Below are 21,100 nucleotides of genomic sequence, written 5' to 3'. Positions count from 1 at the left end.
CAATTCACAGAAAATGTATCAGTTCACGTTTGCTTACTGAGCCCATGCAAACGTAGGCTTTCATTGCGCTAATGGAAGTGAAAGCCCAAAATGGCCGCACACCGGCGCCATGGTTTTAGCTCATTTTTGCACACGCACTACACTTCTGCACATAGCCTGGTGTTGTCTCACGCTCTTGCAGGGCACATTCCTCTGAACAATACTAAATGATTGCAACAGTAAAGGGACATGGGGAAGTTGACTTCTGTGGGAAAAGGCAGCGTGCATTCATTCTGCCATGGGAATGTTGGTGTTGGGGAGAATTCTCCAGAATGGCTAATTTCCCTTACCTACTGAGTCCCTCAGCAGCTTTGCTGGATTTCTAGGAATAATTTTTTCACCTGGTAAGAGTGTGAGCCTTTTTTTTCCCCCCACTCTTACATGTGTTTTGCTGTGTGTTTAACATTTTTGTGTTCATAGACTTTGGAGCTTCACCTACTCCATAGGCATAATCTTTTTATTGTGTGTCACACAGCACCTTTAGTGCAGTGACACTGGGTTGTCCTTTTCAGACTTCCCACTCTAAACTCCATTTTCTGGGACTGACTACTGTCTCCCAGAAACATGTAAAGTTACCAGTGACTTTATTAGTCTCTTTAAAAGCCACATACCCAGTACAAACTATATTTCATAGAGTACTGTAAAGGGTTAATAGTTATCCAATTTTGTCTGTCTCTCATGATACATTATTTTGTTCCCCTTTCATTAAGATTTGGCTGGTGGCAGTGGTATCTACCATATTTTTCCTACCGCGGTCTATGTAAATAGCCTTGGTACTGTTTTATGCTATCTTGGTAGCCTTGAACTTAAACCTGCTAGACCACCTTTACTTTAATTTGGTTGGGGCTGGTTTATTAGCCATTTCTTTTTTTAAAGGTCTTTCTCGTGATTTACTCTGCGCACCAAACCAACTTTGGTTCCTTTGTTCACCGTCCTTTGGCGGGCTTCTGCACAGAAGCCCTCCTTAGTCGCCTGAATGTCTGGGTAGGCAGGATGTGAGGGAGGGGTTTTAGGAGCCCTGCCACAGGTTCCCTTGGTTACCCAAGTCGCACTCCTGTTTGATTGACTAGATGCCTGTCCTGCCAGGACAGCCACCCTGATGTGTGATTGACAGCCAGGCTGTGTGAATGGGGGAAAACTACATAAAAAGCAGGTCTGTGGAACTAGGAAGGCAGAGTCACCAATGGATCGAGAGAACCAAAGAGAAGCTGAAAGAAGAGGACCACTAACACGACAATCTCCCGGTGAAGCCCTGCTGCGGGTCTGAATCTCCAAACTTCGACGACAGAGAAGATCTGCAAGGAATCCTCTTCCCCTAAGCTGGTGGGACTAACCAGTTTGCCAAACACCAAGCAAGGCCTCACTCTCCTGGTCGAATTTGCTGTGCAGAGCTGCAGTGAACTGGGTAGCCAGGAGGCTCGGACCCTGTTTGGGTTTTAAGGAACGCACCTTTTATTTGTTGCTGTGTCCTCCAGTCTTCCTCCTTCGTGTCAGTCCGACAGTCGCTTGAAGAACCATGAGCCTGCAGGATCTGCCAGGAAATTCTGCCTCAGCTACAGCCTTCTTCTTCATTTAAGGTACTGTTTTTAAATCCGTTCGGTCCGACCTCAGTAAAAGTGTTTGAAATTTTTTGGCAATCCGAAGGCTTGTCATTCTCTACTCTTATAAGTAACTTTTCTGCCGACCAACTTCGTTTCAAACTCTTGCCAAAGACTTAACCGCAAACTACTCTGAACTTTGTGATCCTGAGCTCAGACTGTGACCCATTAACATTGGCCCAGGTCTATTGATTTGAATCCTCATTGTAGAAAGCCTTTTCTAGATTGCTCTGCCTACTTACTTGTTGGTGCTGCTTAATTTTGTAGAACCTTGTCTTTCCCTCCCTTTTTTATTGCTGGAATGCCATTTTGCTCACACTTCATTTTGAGCTTAACTTGTCCAGAATTCATTGGGTGTTGTGTAGTATATTAAGAGTGCGATTTTCCTGCTGCTTTACTTAGTTAACTGTTTTACAACTGATGTGTAAATAAATGTCTATTCTTTTAACCTTGAGTCAGTGTTTGTTTGAACCATAGTAATTGCTGTCCTTTTTGTAACTGTTGATACTGCTCACTTTACTCTTGAGATAAGTCTGGCTGCTCAGCCATCGACAACCACTTTACTGTGTAGTACAGGCTTGTACCAAAGGTGAATTTGTACATGCACGTGTAATCTTAATTGTATGTGGTGTTCCCAAAGGGTACTGCATATGATTCTACCTAACACCGGTGTACAGTGGTGAGGATAAAGTATAGTAATTATACTTAGAGTGCTGCTATTACCTTGGATCAACTAACCACAAGGCTAAACATCATTAAAAAGCACATTTTAATCATGTCTGATACGGAAAGCTGCAGTCACGAGACCCTCCTTAGTTATACTGTGGATTATCTGAAAAATCTGTAAAGAGAAAGGAATCTTTGTTAAAGGCAAAAAGTCAGAATTCATTGAAAGGTTGTTAGAGAAACAAAGTCTGAGGAGTGGGTCTGAAATACCTACCTCACCAGCAAATGTGCAAAATGTTGTGGAGAATGATAATGTATCAGAATCAAACTCTGATGTTATTGATGAGTTAGATGAAGCAGATGAGTCTCAAAATGTAGGCCTCACAGCCCCTCTACCTGCTCAGAAACCTCAACCTTTGTTCACTAGGACCCCATCAGTTCCTACACTCAGTCCTGAATTCATTGCTCTAGAAAAGAGGAGGCTTGGATTGGAATTCCAAAGTATTAATGCCCAAACTGAACAAAAACATCAAGAACTTAAGCTTAGAGAAATGGAGTTGAACCATGCACTAGAAATGAAGAAATGTTCTATTGAAAATGCTTCTCTCCCAGAGTCTTCTAGGTCTTCCAGTCCTAAGAGACCATGTATGCCTAAAGAAATTGTTGGTATGTATGAGGCTAAGCTTGATATTTTGGATTGGTTGGCAATGTTTGAATATAACTATGGGATTCAAGGCATTACAAGGAATCAGTTGCTTCCTTGGCTCTTCTCTAGACTACCCACTGTTGCATTTGATGTTGTGATGGAGTTGGGGGAGGTGGATAGGATGGATTATGAGTGTGTGAAGCAAGCTTTAATTGCTAGATTTGGGAAGACCCCTACCCAGTACCTTAAGAGGTTTAGGACCCTCAAAAAGCATGATGGTACCCCTTGGGCTACCTGGGTATGTGAATGTTTGAAAAACTTAGATGGTTCGGTTAAGGGTTACAGAGTAAACACTTATGAAGGTATGAGAAATCTTGTTATGTTGGAGTCCATTTATGATGCCTGCTCACCTGATCTCAGACAGCACTTGTGGGTTGCCAACAGGGCTACTCACAAGGATTTTGGGGCAACTCAGAAGAAGGATGAGGGAAAGCAGCCAAAGAAAGATAACAAGGAGAATTCTAATACCTTCAATCCAAAAGAGGGCCACAAACAAAACAATAAGGGTAAGCCACAGGGGAAACCAAATCAGGCTAGTGTACCATCTGGGCCCAAACCAGATGGAGGTCAGAACAAACACCCATTCATCCAAACATTTGGGAAATGTTATGTTTGTGGGTCAACTGACCATGTGAAAGGGGATCCCAGATGTAAGAGTACACCTTCAGGGGTCCACACTGTCTCCTTCGCCTTCTCCCTAGAGCAAGAAGTACCTATGGCAAGTGGAAAATTTCACCTACTGGCTGATGAACCCATGAGAGTCCCAGCTAGTGTTTCTTTAGTGTCCCTCGGTTTGTGGGAACAACAGAATTTAGATGTCTATAATTTCATCCCAGATGATAATAAAGAGTATTATAAAGATAGTGTTCTTGTGAATAGCCAGGAGACTCCTGCCATCAGAGACACTGGAGCCAGCATAATGGTGGTTGATGAATCCTTTTTCAAGGTAGAGGATGTTGCTAAGCTACCCAAATGCCTAACCAAGTTAGCTGGAGGCCCTGTGCAAATGCTTCCCCAGTTACCAGCTCTCATCCAGTGTAATGATAGGACTGTCAAAATACCGGTTAGTGTGCAGAGTGAAGTGCCTTGGAGAGTCCTGTTGGGTAAGGACCTGAAAACTCTTGGAATTTTGTCTAGTACTCCCAGGGCTCCCAGTAAAAGGAAAAAGGGAGTTCACTAGGCCTGCAAGGGAGAGAACCTTGAGAGGCTCTCCAGGGGACTTGTTAGAGGAAACTATCACCCACACTCAACAGGAGTTGCTCACTGCTATTTCACGAAAGAAAGAGGCAAATGGGAAACCCAAGACCTCCAAAAAGAAAGCAGATGGCACCCATGTGCTACCAACAAGGACATCGCTCAAGATTTTCCAAAGTCACATCTGTGACTCCTCCACCTGCTGAGGCTGAGTGTGAGGTACAACCCTGTGTGGTTGAGCCAGTCTCTGAAGAATCAGATCTGGAAGAAGACCTACCTCTCGTTGGAGATCTGGATCCTGTTGACAATCCCGAGCTGCAGTCTTTACTGGCAGAAGGTGGACCCAACAGGACAGACTTCAGCAGAGGACAAAGAGTGTCCTACTCTTGAAGGTCTTGGCCTACAGGCAGCTTCTCAGCTCGATGGGGAAGAGCCTGGGAAGCATAGGTTGCACTGGGAAGATGGCCTCTTCTTCAGTGAAACGACTGAGTCTATCCCTGGGCACTGCAAAAGATTTGTAGTGCCCCTAGAAAACAGACTCCCGTTCCTACAGTTGGCCCATGCGATACCTTTGGCTGGTCACTTGAGTTTCAAAAAGACCACGGAAAGGCTCTCTTTATACTTCTAATGGGTGCAGAAGTTGACAAATTCTGTAGGAGCTGTCACACTTGCCAAACCTCTGGCAAGAGTGGAGCCAAGAATGTGGCACCCTCCGTGCCTCTCCCAGTGATGGGAGTTCCTTTTGAGAGGGTGAGCATCGACATGTTGGTCTCCTTGACCCCCCCACATCTTCAGGAAACAGGTTTATCCTGGTTGTAGTAGACCATGCTACTAGGTATCCTGAAGCAATACCTATGAGAACTGTTACGGCTCAGACTGTGGCTAAGGCTCTACTTGGTATTTTTACCAGAGTAGGGTTTCCTAAGGAAGTGATATCTGACAGGGGATCCAATTTTATGTCCCACTACTTGCAAGCCATGTGAAAAAAAACTGTGGTGTCACTTACAAGTTCTCTGCAGCCTACCATCCACAGACAAATGGACTGGTAGAGAGGTTTAATTGTACTATGAAGAGCGTGATGGGTGCTTTAGAGGAACCCCTTAAAAGAAAGCGGGACCTTCTACTGCCATGCCTTCTCTTTGCTTATAGGGAAGTCCCTCAGGAGGGAGTTGGATACAGTCTCTTTGAACTTCTTTATGGCTATCCAGTCAGAGGTGCCTTGGCCCTGATTAAGGAGGGGTTGGAGAGTGCTCCTTCCCCCAAGCCAGTCAGAGTGACTGACTATGTGATAGGTCTCTGGAGGAGAATGTCACACATGATGGCAGAAGCTAGTGATAACTTAAAAGCAGGTCAGGCTCTGGTCAAACATTGGCATGACCAGAAGGCCAACATGGTTGAGTTTACTCACGACCAGCTGATATTAGTTATGGTGCCAACAAGGCAGAGGGCCTTGCAGGACAAATGGATAGGACCCTTCAAGGTTGTGGGTAAACTTGGAGAGGTAAACTATCTGGTGGACTTAGGCAGACCTAAGGAGGCTCCCAGTCTTTGACACCAACTGAAGGCATATGTCTCAGGACAAGAAGTAGGAGCTTTGCATCTAGCTTCAGCTCAAGAGGAGGAGGAGAGTGAACCTCTACCTGACCTTCTCAGAGGCCAACGTTTGGATGAGAACATAAGAGTCAATCTTTCTTCTCAACTGACATCTGAACAACAGGAGGAGGGCAAGGTTCTGTTAAATCAGGTTGCCTCCCTGTTTTCACTTTCACCATGCTTGACCCCTTGGGGCCAGCATGATATTCTCACTGGTGACTGTTTACCTGTGAAAAGCAGAGGTTACAGAATGTCAGAACATGTGAGATCCCACATCAAAGGAGAGGGCAACAAGATGCTTGATCTCGGGGTTATAGAGCCCTCTACCAGTCCATGGTCTAGTCCAGTTGTTCAAGTACCAAAGGCAGGATCCAAGGAGTTGAGATTCTGTGTGGACTATATAGCTCTAAATGCAGTCACTAATACTGATGCCCATCCTTTACCAAGGACAGATGAACTGGTGGATAAACTTGGTGCAGCCAAGTACCTCCGTACATTTGATCTGACGTCAGGCTATAGGCAAATAGCCCTGACAGACCATGCCAAGGAGAAAACTGCATTTTCAACCCCAGCAGGTCTCTACCAGTTTAAGGGTTATGCCTTTTGGATTAAAGAATGCACCTGCTACATTCCAGAGGATGGTCAATCAAGTTCTGAATGGGATGGAGGACTTCTGCATGGCATACTTAGATGACATTGCAGTGTTCAGCCCTACTTGGACTTGGAAAGCCTACTTGGAAAGAACATGTTGATCACTTAGGATATGTTTTGCAGGCTCTTGAGCAGGCCCATCCGACCATAAAGACAAGCAAATGTCAAATTGGTCAGAGCAAAGTGGTCTACCTTGGTCATGAGGTAGGAGGAGGTGAAATAAGGCCAATTCCTAGCAAAGTACAAGCTGTACATAACTGGGCAACCCCTACTACTCAAACCCAAGTGACAGCCTTCCTATGCCTCACTGGGTACTACAGGAATTTCATTGAGAACTATGGGTCCATAGTTTCTCCTTTGAATGTAGTCTCCTCTCTAAAATTCCCTAAAAAGGTTAGATGGAATGGGGAGTGCACTCAAGCCTTTGAAAACCTGAAGATAGCCCTTTGTCAAGTTCCAGTTCTAAGAGCTCCTGATTATCACCAACTCTTCATTGTGCAGACATATGCACCCAATACAGGTATATGTGCAGTCCTTAGTCAACCGGATGAGAAAGGTAGGGAGCACCCCATTTGCTTCATCAGTAGGAAACTGAAGGAACCAGAAACAAGGTGGGCAACCGTAGAGCGTGTGTGTTTTGCCATTGTGTGGTCTCTGAAGAAGTTTAGACCATACTTGAATGGATCTACTTTTGTGATTCAGACAGACCACCAACACTTGAGATGGTTAATGTAACTGAAAGGGGAGAACCCAAAACTTCTAAGATGGTCAATCTGCCTGCAAGGGCTTTATTTCACCATTGAGCATAGGTCAGGATGTCACCACCAAAATGCTGATGTTCTCTCTAGAATGTTTATAACTGACTAGAGTGAAGAGATTCATCCAGGAGTGGATTAAATCCTCTTGTCCCTTAATCTTCGGGGTCGAGTGTTTGGGAGAATTCTCCCGAATGGTTAATTTCCCTTACCTACTGAGTCCCTGATTTCTAGGATTTATTTTTTCACCTGGTAAGAGTGTGAGCCTTTTTTCCCCACTCTTACATGTGTTTTGCTGTGTGTTTAACATTTTCTTGTTCATAGAATTTGGAGCTTCACCTACTCCATAGGCATCATCTTTTTACTGTGTGTGTCACAGAGCACCTTTAGTGCAGTGACACCGGGTTGTCCTTTTCAGACTTCCCACTCTAAACTCCATTTTCTGGGACTGACTACTGCCTCACAGAAACATGTAAAGTTACCATTGACTTTATTAGTCTCTTTAAAAACCACAGACCCAATACAAACTATCTTTCATAGAGTACTGGAAAGGGTTAATAGTTATCCCTTTTTTTCTGTCTCTCATGGAACATTATTTAGTTCCACTTTCATTAAGATTTGGCTGGTGGCAGTGGTATATACCATATTTTTCCTACCGCGGTCTATGTAAATAGCCTTGGTACTGTTTTAGGCTATCTTGGTAGCCTTGAACTTAAACCCGCTGGACCACCTTTACTTTAATTTGGTTCTGGCTGGTTTAATTCACCATTTCTTTTTGTAAAGGTCTTTCTCGTGTTTTATTCTACGCGCCAAAGCAGGTTTGGTTCCTTTGTTCACCGTCCTTTGGTGGGCTTCCGCACAGAAGCCCTCGTTAGGTGCCTGAATGTCTGGGTAGGCAGGATGTGAGGGAGGGGTTTTAGGACCCCTGCCACGGGTTCCCTTGGTAAGCCAAGTCACACTCCTGTTTGATTGGCTAGGCGACTGTACTGGCAGGACATCCACCCTGCTGTTTTATTGACAGCCAGGCTGTGTGAATGGGGGAAAACTGCATAAAAAGCAGGTCTCTAGGACTACGAAGGCAGAGTCGCCACTGGATCGAGAGAACGAAGAGAAGCTGAAAGAAGAGGACCACTACCATAGCAGCTTTCTGCATTGTGACAGAATACCTTTCATTATTTCTCTAATGTCTGTCCATTTGATCTCTCCTGTATATATTTAAATGTTGAAAACACAAAAACCTAGTCAATTACATAGTAAAGCAAATAGGAATTGTATTGTGTGTTTTGAGGTTCGATAGTAGAATTGTCTTTTGATGTTTAATGCAAGTCCTCATATGCTGGAGCTACTACTTTCAAATGGTATGCCATTGTTATGATACAACAGTGCAGATAGGCAAGGACTCCATTCTAAATGTTATACCTAATCTTGTGGTCAAATTGTTATTTATATAGCGCTTTTGGAAAAGCTCTGTACATAGAACATATTTATCACAATTATCACTAAACCAAAATGTGGTACTCCTTTATTGACCTCGAAAGGATGAAAGGCTGAATTGGCCTTGCCGGGATTCGAACCTGCAACCTACAGATCGTGCACAGACCGCAGCAACGACCGCTCAGCTAGCTGAGCTATCTTATTTGCTAACGTCCTTCCGAGGTCGGCAAACTGAGTATCGACTAAGGTATAATAAACACAGTGCCTAGATGTTGGACAAACCATGTATGAAGCACTACATTAAGTTAAATACCTATCTGGATTATCAAAGGCACAGGTTTTGAGGGGTTTCATTTGTTTGTTTTTGAACAGTGCTTGCACTTCCTGGAGAGTCAGGTTTTGGATGTTTTAATTGTAGTCTTGAAGATTTGAGAGGCGATAAAACCTATGATTGGTGTAGTGACAATCACTCACCCTCGAGCAAAGACTCTGCAGCCAAAGACCATTTATAGTAAAGTACAAATACCCCATTGACTGCAAGTTTGAATGGATGTAAACTAGACTGTGCATACTCATCATTTTACACACTGTTTTTAAATTAGAGTGAAAATTAAATTATAAGTGCAAAAATGATCTGCCTCTGCATGATTATGCACACAGCACAGGAACTCTGAAAAATACAATTGTGCAATACTGTTTGTTTTCACTGGGGGAAAAAACATAATTTGTTACAAAAGATTAATTCTTAATTGCCACTCAGTTTTCCATCTTATTAATTATACAATCCTAAAATGCTAGTGAAATAAATATGCACAATGTTTCTGTTTGCTCCATGACACACAACACAGCAGAAACTGAATGGAAATGAACCATTCCTTTCATCATGGTGTGCAGTTTCTTTTTTTGAAATGCTTCATAGAAATACATTGTTTCAGAGGCTTTTCTCCATAGCTTGCAATTTACATCTATGTAGATAAAAATCAAAAGAAGCGTTCTGGTTTATGACAAGTAACCTGACCTTTGCACTGCCCTCTGCTCTAAACCTGTGCGTAAATGTATGCAGGAAAATAATAAAGCCGCTGTATTTACAATATGCTCATGCGTAAAAAGGCCTTGTACGACCCTTATCTGGAGGCCTGGTGAGGCCTTTATTTCATCAGCCTTCAATAATAATCAGAAACAATACCTATAGGAACTTATAAGGCAATATACTGATGTATTTCGGCAAGAGCCCGGCAGAGTGAAGGATGTTTATCATATCCGCACTCCCGTAGGTAAAGTCGTACATCTGCAACCGTATTGGTTACCTGAGGCTAGGAAGGAAACCATAATACAGGAAGTTAGAACCATGCTAGAGGCTAACATTATTGAACCTTCTACTAGCCCTGGGTCTTCCCCCTATAGTGTTGGTGGCCAACCCTGATGGAAATTGGTATAGATTTCCAAAAATGTAATGCCATTTCTGCTTTTGATGCCTTCCCAATACCTCATATTGATGACCTAATGGATCGGTTGGGTAATGCTCTGTATTTGTCAACACTCCATCTCACCAAGGGATATTGGCAAGTTCCATTACATGCACAAGATAAAGAATAAAACTGCCTTTTCCACTCCTGTAGGGTTGTTTCAATTCCAAAGCCTACCTTTTGGGCTATATGATGCTTCTGCAACATTTCAGATACTTATGAATAAAATCTTACAACTATACACAGAATTTTGCAGAGCCTACATAGATGACATTGTAATCTCCAGTAAAGCTTAGGCGGATCATCTAGATCACTTCTATACCATCATGAGAGTGTTAAGGAAAGTGGGGTTAATTGCTAATCCAAGAAATTGTAAACTGGCCCAATCAGCTGTAAAATATCTGGGGAGTTTTGTGGGCAATGGTACCATCCAACCACAACAGGAGAAGGTAAGGGCCATCTGAGAAACACTACCTCCCAAAACAAATATCTGGGAGCTTTTTGGGATTTAATTGGGTACTAACACAGATTTATCCCACATTATTCTAGTACAACATCCAGACTGACAGATTGAAAAATGCTGAGATCATGTAGGAAGAAGAGGATGAGATATGTTATACAACTTTGAAACAGGCCTTATACCAGAGCCCCGTTCTAGGTATAGCCAACTTCTCTAAAGAATTCACTCTTCAGACTGATGCTTCCTTAACAGGACTAGGAGCTATTTTGTCCCAAAATGATGATGGGTTAGAACATCCCATTTTATGCATCAGTAGGAAGCTCTTTCCTAGAGAGAAAAATGATTTAGTCATTGCGTTGGAAGCATTGGCCATTCAATGGACCATAATTCACCGGAAATATTATCTTTTAAGCTGCCAGTTTCACCCAGTGACAGATTATTCTGCTCTAGTTTGGAAAGAAATGAATCCAACCCTTGAGTAATGCAGTGGTTCTTGGACCTTCAACCATATTGCTTCACAGTGGAGCACTAGGAAGGCAGGGAACAAGGTAATGTGGACTTCCTCTCTCGGTTACCATGTGAAGCATCTGGGTCCAACACGTATTGACACCCTCGCTCTGGCCCTTGCCGAATTTTGCAACCACTCCTTTGTCTCAGGATCCTTCCCCTCCCATCTGAAGCACTCCCTTGTGCATCCTCTTTTCAAGAAACCCACAGGTAATCCTTCCTGTCCTGCTAACTATTGCCCAATTTCCATTAGTCCCTTTCTGGGCAAACTCCTGGAAAAGCTGGCCATCTCTAAGCTTAACCTTCATTCTGATTCAGTTGGCTGTCTCCATGACCATCAGTCTGATTTCAGAGCTGCCAGAAGCAGGGAAACTGCTCTCCTGAACATTCATGAAGACCTGCTCTCCAACCTTGACTCTAACATTCCCTCATGTCCTCATCCTACTTGATCTCTCTTCTGCCTTCGCCACAGTCAAGCATACCATCCTGCTCAACCGTCTCCGTGACACCCTGGGTATCACTGATCAGGCTCTGGCCTGGCTGACCTCTTTCCTCTCTGATCGACCTTCTGAGGTCCAACTTGGGTCCTTCCTATCATCTATCTTCCTCTCTACCTGTGGTGTTCCCCAGTGGTCTAACCTCTTGACCTGGCTTTTCAACCAATACCTGGCAACTCTCGCCCACTGCATTGCCATTCTCTGCTCAAATTTCCAGTGCTACGCTGATGACACTCCACTCATTTTCAGGCTGCCCTCGGCCACCTCCTCTCCCTCTCTCATCTCTGATTGCCTAACTGGCATTCAAGACGGTGTGCCGCCAATGATCTTTGTATGAACACCAGCAAGACATAGATCCTCCTCATCGGCACACCTTCACCATCCTTTCCCCTCACTCTCTGGCCGGCCTCCCTTGGCCCTCCTCCTACCCCCACCTGAGAGGCTAAGAACCTCAGGGTCATCTTTGACTCCACACTTTCCTTCTCCGCCCACCTCTCTGAGGTCTCCAAAAAGTCAAACTTCCTACTGCACCTCCTCAGAGGTACTCTGCCTTACCTCTCCTTCACCCAGAAGCTCACTGTCTCCCAACCTCTGGTTCTCTCTATTTTGGACTGTTGTAACAGCCTCTTTCTAAATGTACCTGCCTCTACTCTCTGCCCTTTGCAACTAATCCGGAACAGGACTGCGAGACTTGTCCTTGGCCTCAAGCCCTGGGATCGTATCCCTCCAGCTCTGAAATTTCTCCATTGGCTTCCATTGGAGGCAAGGCTTAAATTAAAAACTCTCTGCGTTGTCCACAAGGCTTTCTAGGGCCTGGGTCCAAAATGCCTTCAGTTATCCCTCTGCAAATACCTCCCCTCCCGAGCTCTTTGCTCCTCTACCTCTAACTCCCTCAGGGTCAGTCGTTTTTCGAAGAAACAAGCTGGGGGTAGATCTCTGTCTTCAGCTGGGTCCTCACTCTGGAATAGCCTCCCTGCCACTCTAAAACCTGAGGAGAACCATCTCCGGTTCTGGAAGCACCTCAAGACCTTCCTCTTTGCTTCTGCCTTCGTTCCCTCTCTCCCCTGCTGATCTGCTCTCTCTTGGCACTGTGCACCTGGCCACCCTCTGTCCCCTGGGCCCAGGTACCTGCTCACCCTGCCACCCTCCTGCACAGCCTCCTGACCACCCCTTGCACTGGGGACTGTATCTGTACCCATACAGTCCTCGATTCCCCCATTTTCTTCTTTTTCTGCACTTATCAGACTTACCCAGTCTGCTGTCGCAAACACAGCACTTGCCACTTGCTGGCTGCACTACCACTGTTTATTGCCTCTATTATCTATTTATTTGATTTATTGTTATTTATCTGTGTCTCCTCTGCTCTGAACACACCCCCTTCCATGCACTTTTCCCCTTTCCCATGCACTTGCGCGTTCTCAATGTCATTGGGCCTAGTAAGATCCTTGTGTTCTACCGAGTTCCCCTCTATTGCCTTGTCGTGTTCTGAAACACTTGTGTATGAGCGCAATACAAATAAAATATATAATTGGGGAAGGGTATGTGAGGGTATTCTCACTCCTATTCCCCATGCATCCTCTGCGCATGTGGCCAGGTAAAGGCAATCGCTTTTGTATCCTGACCCTGGGGGTGGACAAGTGAGGGAGGATCACCTGGGTGAGGGTCCTTGGGGACTGGGAGGAGGCACTTTGGCAAGGCATGGTATTCCCCTTTCCTCTAATAACAACCCACCCAATCCTTCTCCAACCTTTATGGGTTATAAACCAGCTTCCCTTATTTTGTCTGTCATGCCATTCTAGTACTGGGACGAGGAAGAGACAACTAGGGGACACACACCTCACACCTCACACCACACACACAGCCCCCCCCCACACACACACCCCCCACCCTGGTACTCAGATGAGGAAGATAGCCTCAAAGGAATACCACTACAAAGATCAGGCAGGTCACACTAATAGGACTAATTATAGTCAGGCAATTGTAAGAGAGGACTCATCACTGCAGCTCGTTTACAAACCACAGGTGTATAAAAGGTGGGAAGCAAGAGCACAGAGAGGAGGGAGAGAAAGGCTAGAAACTGCTGTGAGCTGGGATGCAGAGCTGCCATCTGACGAGGGTCACAATACCAGGGATTGCAGAGGCTGGCGGCCTGAACTGGGACGGCGTGAGAACAGGAGTTCTCTTGCTTAGCTGCAAGGCAAGAGAAGGTGGCATGCTGAGGAGCCAGCTTTCTATTAAAGAGAGAGAGTTCTCGTTCTTCTGTGGCACTGTGAGAGTGCAGGAGTGTCTCGCGGGCAGAAGAGGGAACCCTGGAGGCAACCGAGTTGAAGCGAGTCCAGCGTGATATGCCAGAAGCCTATAAAGGAAGCCAGTGAGTTTCAGAGACCAGGAAAACCGGTGTGAAACTGACCGCGAGCACTGTGAAGGAACTGGTGATTGTGCAAGTATGCAATGTAGCCGAGTGGTTGCGTGGGTCTGAAAGAAGCGGAAACACATTCTCAAAAATCTCTGTCTGAACTGTTTAATTAATTAACAAACATGTGAAGCATTAAAGGCACCGCACACCTTGAAAAAAAGGAAAGGGGCTGTCCTGAAAGGTTCCAAATTGGGAAATAAACATTTCAATAGTGTAAACGAAAGGAAATCTTTATCGCTCAACCTTATAAAGCTTACAAACTTATTTTGAACATTGAATTGAACTAAAATAAAGAAGAAGGCTTTTTTTTCTAAATACTGAATTGAAAACAGGTCAACCACCAGAAGGTGAAAACCAAAAATTGGGAATATTTTGAGTCTACTAAAACTGTTCTACTGTGAACTATTCTGAACTTGAGGGAAGGTAACCCAAGGGCTTCTACTGGGAATTATTTTGAACTTGGGGAAGGCAACCTCTGTGCTTCTACTGTGAATTATTTTGAACTTGGGGAAGGGAACCCAGGGCTTCTGGTGTGAACTGCCTTTAACCTGTGGAAGGAACCCTGGGTCTTGATTCAAACTATTTTCCCTTTTGTCCACAAAGGATAATTTTGAGACTGTGTTACGAAACTGCTTTATACTTGGGGAAGGGGCAGAAATTTGGGTTAAACACTGTGTTCTTTTGGCTGCTGATATCCCTACACATTGTATAGAGTTAGTTGTGAGGACAAGTATAGGTTTTGGACACAGGCAGATTCTTCAGTTGAACTCTTTGACTTGGACGTTCCTTAGTTTTCTTTAGGTAGAGAAATCCCACCTTAGATTGGGACAAGTTAGGCCTTTTTCCATCCAGAAATTTAAGTTAATAAAAGTGATTGTTTTGAGATTTGAATCTGTTGCCTGTGTCCTTCATGATGCCGTCAAAACACCTTTTGGGTATTACGAATACTTATTAATGCATGTCAGCCTTATGATCGCCCCAGCCGTTTTCCAACACTTTATGGATAGGGTTTGTTCAGACTTATTTTTTCATATTGTCATGTGTACCTAGATGATGTACTCATATTTTCCAGGTCCCTGGAGGAACATACAAATCATGTTAAAAGAGTGTTATCCCGGCTATGATTACAACATCTGTTAGCCAAACCAGAACATTTTAAATTTAACTGTCCTATTATCCATTATCTAGGATATGTCATCAGCACCTTTGGTAGTTCTATAGACTCACAAAATGTTACCGCCGTAAGGGAGTGGGCAGAACCACACCCAGTGAAACAAAGCTAGTCCTTTTTAGGCCTAGCCAATTTTTATTGAAAAAATGTAGCGTAGGATTTTCGAGTATAACATTACCTATTACCCATTTATTAAAGAAAGATGTTCTATTCCAGAGGAAAGAAGAGCAAGAAAAAGCCTTTCAACATCTGAAGACATTGTTCACCAAAGCTCCTATATTACTGCAGCCTGATACCTCTAAACCCTTTATTGTTGAGACTGACCCCTCAGACCTGCCCTAGGTGAAGTCTTAAAACAGTGTCATGAAGATGGGGAAGAACATCCGCTCCATTACCTTTCGAGAACCCTAACGGACAGCGAAAGAAATGATTCAGTCTTGAAAAAGAGTTGTTGGCTATAGTGTAGGCCTTTCTGGAATAGCAACATTTATTGTTGGGTGCCTCTTACCTTGTACAAAAAGGACGGATCATAGAAATCTCCAAGTGTTTCAATCCCTCGAATTCCGAAACAGCAGACAGACCAAATGGGTCTACTTATTTGCTCGATATCAATTTCATCTCACCTCTACACCGGGCATTAAAAATATCATTATTGATGCCTTGTCAAGAAGACGCGATTTTATGTAGTCTCAGGAAAATAATTATGTGAAGGTCTTTCAAGAGAAAGTATTCATGTGCAATGCAGATTGATTTCTTCAGAGAGTAAAGAAGAGAAACAGCATATTTCCAAGGTTGGCAATCGTTCCAACAAAATAATTGGGAATTTGCATAAAAAAGATGACCCTCTTTTTAAGGATAAACGGTTATACCTACCCTCGAAACAGATCCAAGATATAGCATTACATCCTCATCACAAAACTTTAATAGCTGGACATCAAGGAATCTTAACAACATTAAAGTATTTACAACAGTACTTCTCGTGGCCAACCATGACTGTGGATGCAAAAAATCATGTTCAGACTTGTATTACGTGCGCACAATACAAATATACAAATATTTTCATCGAAGAAATCGGTGAGTCTGGTAAAACAAGCTCCCCTACCTACCCAACCCTAGCAAGTTATTGCGACTGAATTCATAGTGGAACTCCCTCCATCTAAAGGATGACTACAATAATGGTCACCGTTGACCTTTTTTCCAGGTTGGCACATGTCACTCCTCTATCCAAATTACCTTCTGCATGTCTTTTGTTTACATGGACTCCCTGCTTCCATTATATCAGACAAGGCAGCCAATACATATCACTCTTTGCAGAATTTTGGGAAATCAAAGAGCCCTATCATCTGGTTATCAGCCACAAAGCAATGGTGTCACAGAACGAGTGAACCAAACACTCAAACAATATCTACAGTGTTTTTCTACTCGGGTTCCCGATGATTGGGTGACACTGTTACACATGGCAGAATTCCCCTTTAACAATTCTACGCATATCTTTGTAAAAACAAGTCCTTTACATTGCACCTATAGATTCCATCCCACTGTTCTTCCTTCACTGGATTTGCCTCATTCCAGTATACCATTAGTTGATCAGTGGATATGTGCAGTAGCACCTTTGGGCTTTCTTATGGGCATAATGATCTCGGACCCAAATAACCAGACAGACTCAAATAATATGGCAAAATACTACTTTATTTTCAATTCAATAAATCGGGGAAACCTGACGAACAACAAATCGTAGCCCACACATTCTCGATTACATTTTGGTTACACAAAGGCTTTATACCTCAATAATAATAAAACCTATCATACGGAGGGATTTGTTAGGGGAACATATCTACTTATAGTTTATATAGGTGTTAGTAACATGATTGGCTACCCCTCATCCAGCAGGCATACCTTGAAACTCCCTCGAACTACTTAAAATACAGATTATAGCAGCATAACAATAGCAGATTGCCCCTGCGTGAGAAACCTGAAGGTGTATCCCTAGCTGGTCCCCAGGGATCTGCCATCCAGGTGCCCAGGACACGGCCATCACTATTGGAACCAGTTCCTGGGGGTGGATCAGTAGGGAGGATCACCAGGATGGGGTCACTCGGGGAGTGGAAGTGGAACACTGACTGGTGAGATGCGGTATCACCCTTCTTATAATTTCTTTTCCACAAACTACCACGTAGGATACTCCAACACTCTAACCACGCGCCCCTGAACGTGAACACTTCCAACACAAGGGTCAGGCAATTGACAAAACAGTTGATTTTGATTTATTTTGTACTTATTGACTTTGGTGTGTCATGCTCCTAATCATATTGCTTATATGTGAATTGCTGTCCTAGATGTCATTTTGACATCCTTATGGATAATGACTCATAATTGTCCAACCTAATTGGAGAATTGTACAGGCCCTGAGGAAGGACATGAATGTCCGAAATGCTTTGGCCCTATCGCGCATCTGCTTATAACCTAAGAATGATTAACTGATTAAGAAGACAATTATCAGTGAATAAATCACACTGAGGTTTTAAGACTTGAATAACTTCATTGAATACAAAGAAGAATTATAAACCATTTATGTGGTGATCGGGTGTGCAGTCCACACTGCTGGCTACGTAGCCACGGTCCTTTTCTTGTTGCAATTGATCAAAACCGCACACACCTGACAGACCTTTCCCTTCCCCACAGGGATAAAATGTGGAGCACAAGACGAGCAATGGAGACTGCATGTCAAGAGAGCTATCTCAGCGTGGCAGTTCAAAAGGAAGAGAAAGATGGGGCAAACGGAGAGGGTGACAAGGGGAGAAGCGTCCTTGCCCATTCCGACAAGTTCCGTGAAACCTCTGCAGAAGGAATCATAAGACCGGGAACAATAGCCAGCGTGTGTTGCAGCAGATTTAAATGGTACACAGGACTCTCCTCTGCTGATAACCAAGCTGAGGATAGTCGCTGATCTCTGTGGTACAACCTTGACTCCAGTGAGAAGAAAAGCCAAGCGGTTAATCACAGCCAGTGAGTCGAGGGGAAAGCCGACAAGAAGCCGGACTGTGTGAAACGAAAGTAGCACATGGTTAATTGAATTGTGAAAGAATACGAAGAACTATTGATACTAGAAGGGGAAAAATCCAGCAATAAAGGAGTCCAACAGAAGTCTGACACCAAGTGGGTGCTCACTCAGGAAACCCTGGCCGATTACCCGATTGTTGAAACTACCATTACCAGAAGGTCTCAGGAAAGGTGCAAAGGTGGTCAAAGTAGTCATACCCCTGTATAAAGTCCTCTGTTGACCGACAGAAGATTGTGACGCTAAGTGAACAAAATCCAGCATCACGAGAATTGATTGACAAAGTTGGCACGAGTGAACCCGAAAGAGGTATGCTGATAAGAAGGGGGAAAAGTCTAAAGTCCTGGTATACAGTGTGTTGACAACAGTGAACCCGGCAGAGGGATGTCCACAGTGAACTGTTTAAAAGGACATTAAGATTCATGAATATCACAGATGAAACATGCATCGAAAGCCGAAGGGACCCCTACGAAGGGAGGCGAATAGTCAAGCAGGATCCAAGGGTAAGAAGCCAACACCCACCGACCTGTGACTGCAACGAAGAAAAGTACAACAGAGAAAGTCTTTAAATGCATGCCAAGCCAAAGTGAAGCCGACATATAGAGGCTAATATTCGAGAGGGGTCAGCGCCCCGAAGAGGGGGACCAGGGGTGAAAGGCTATCACAGAAATACATCCAAAGAAGAACTCTAGAACTTTTTGTTGAACTTTTGTTTTGTACTTTGAACCTTTCAGGCCCTCGGAAGAGAGAACTTAACTCCCGAAGGTACTGATATCCTTAAGACCTTTTTGTGGATCTGGTCTCGGAAGAGGGAGACGCAGGGGTGGAAGAGCAACACCCAAAGCACAAATAGAAAGGAACCTTTGTTTATTTAAAAACCCCTCAGGTCCTCGGTGTTGAGAGACTTTTTGTAGAAAAGAGACTTACCCACAGAAGGCCCTGATTGCTGAAAGCAAAACCTTTGGCTTGTGCTGGGAAACCTCGATCGTGTGCTGTGCTCCTGAATCCTACCTTGTCCTGTGCTGAAAACGTGAACACATCCTTCTTTCTTAAGAACATTATCCCACACTTCATTTTGAATTTAGCGTAAGGATTGGCAATAGTTTTTTTTTTTTTTTAGTATAGGCCTTTTATTTTGACAAGACGCGAAGCGTACTGCCTTTTTGTTGTTTGATGGTCCAAGCTTGCTCCCATCTTAGATTTAGGCTTAGATTAGGTGTTTTTCCAACCTACTTCTACAGTTTAATAAACACCCTTGAACTGTGATCACTTGTGTCTGTCTTTGCTGTTGCCACCATGAGTTCCTTACACCTGTAACAATGAATGCTCACCATTGCATAGGCCCTTATGATTGGTTGGCATTCTCTCCCAACCGTGGATACTTGGTTCGTTAGCAGCACATAAGCAGCAAAACAAAACCCAGGTGCAGAGAACAACATCAGACTATTGCACACTTGCCCAATTAGTTTACCATCTCTCATCAGCCAAGCCTCCAGCAAGGCCTCTACTTTGTACTTTACCTTGCTGGATGTTCTCTTCTCTGGAACTTTAAAGGGAGTTAAGGTACATCGCTATCTTCGTTGGGAGCTTTATGAATAGGCCTTGTTTTCTGGTCTTGCACCACGTGTGAAGAGATCATGATTTTTTCATCTCGCCTTTCTATTTAGTGCTATTTGATTTAATTATCCTAGTTGTCATTACCCTCTTTGGCCTCTGGAGACTTGGTTGCCCCGTCTCACATATGCGTTCTTCATCTTTAATTGTTCAATACTTGGCATTCACAAATGTTCGCTCATTTACTAAATCTAAGAGAAATATTTCTTGCGCACATTGCTTATCCTCATTGACTCTGTTTGTACACTTCAATTGCTTCTTGCTGTGACATCCTTGATCTCTGGCCAACAGTTATTCTTTGTTCATGCACAAATTTGTATTTCCAGTGTCTTTCAACTCTGCAGCCCTGGACTCTCTCCTTCAAGCTTTTTGCTTACTTTTATTCAGAGCCGACATCCATCTTTTCAACATGGCTGCTGTACCCATGTTATAATTTCTACTGCAGCAAGCTTCTATATGACTCATCTACGTTGCGTTTCTGCATATATACATTTACTACTTATCTTCTTTGTATACATGGTTTTTTCTCACTCGAATATGTTTACTTTACTTCTTAAATTACATCTTCATTCTTTTAAGTATTCTTATATCGTGTATGTGCATTATTGTGTCTTCTCCTTATGATATCCCTTTGCACCAATCAAATTTCCTTTACAGCTCTTCGATGTTCAGTGGTGTCTCCAAATCTCCTGCTACCACTTTAGTTGAAGGGTACATTTGGTATGGTTGTCTGAGTGCATATCGTCTCTCATACACCTGATGTGTTATTGGAATGATACCTGGTGTCATACAGTGTTTTCTTATTCTTCACCCAGTATGTCGGAGGGGAGGAGGTGGGTTCTATCAATGATGTACACTTCTGCTTTTCTACATTCCCTGCTCAGGTCGAGTCCTTAACACCTGCTCCTCAGTTTTCTTCATTCTTCCTCCACAGACGGACTTGTTCGGGATCCAAATCTTAGTCACTCCCCTCAGGTCACCTGTATTCTTTGTGTTCATCCATACTCCAGGTCATATGGCAGCACTCCCTAGTTGGTTGACAGAACACCCAACACACAGGATAGTTCTTATGATCCTTGGGGTAATGAAACGTTGTTCCTAGGAGGCCCAGAGTACTTTCTCTCAGGTGCTCACGGTTGGTGTTTTCGGTCTGGGTGTGCTTATCAGTCACAGCATTCACGTCGATCATTATCTTCATCCCAATTGCTTTCTTTGCTTTCTTCTTGCACTGTCCTATGATTATTCATATAAGACAGAATCCCAGCAACACTAACA

The sequence above is a fragment of the Ambystoma mexicanum genome, chromosome 9, assembly GCF_040938575.1.
Source record: "Ambystoma mexicanum isolate Mex_15411 chromosome 9, UKY_AmexF1_1, whole genome shotgun sequence".
Taxonomy (NCBI): domain Eukaryota; kingdom Metazoa; phylum Chordata; class Amphibia; order Caudata; family Ambystomatidae; genus Ambystoma; species Ambystoma mexicanum.
The sequence above is the reverse complement of the archived record's forward strand: the minus strand, read 5'-3'. Positions refer to the sequence as shown.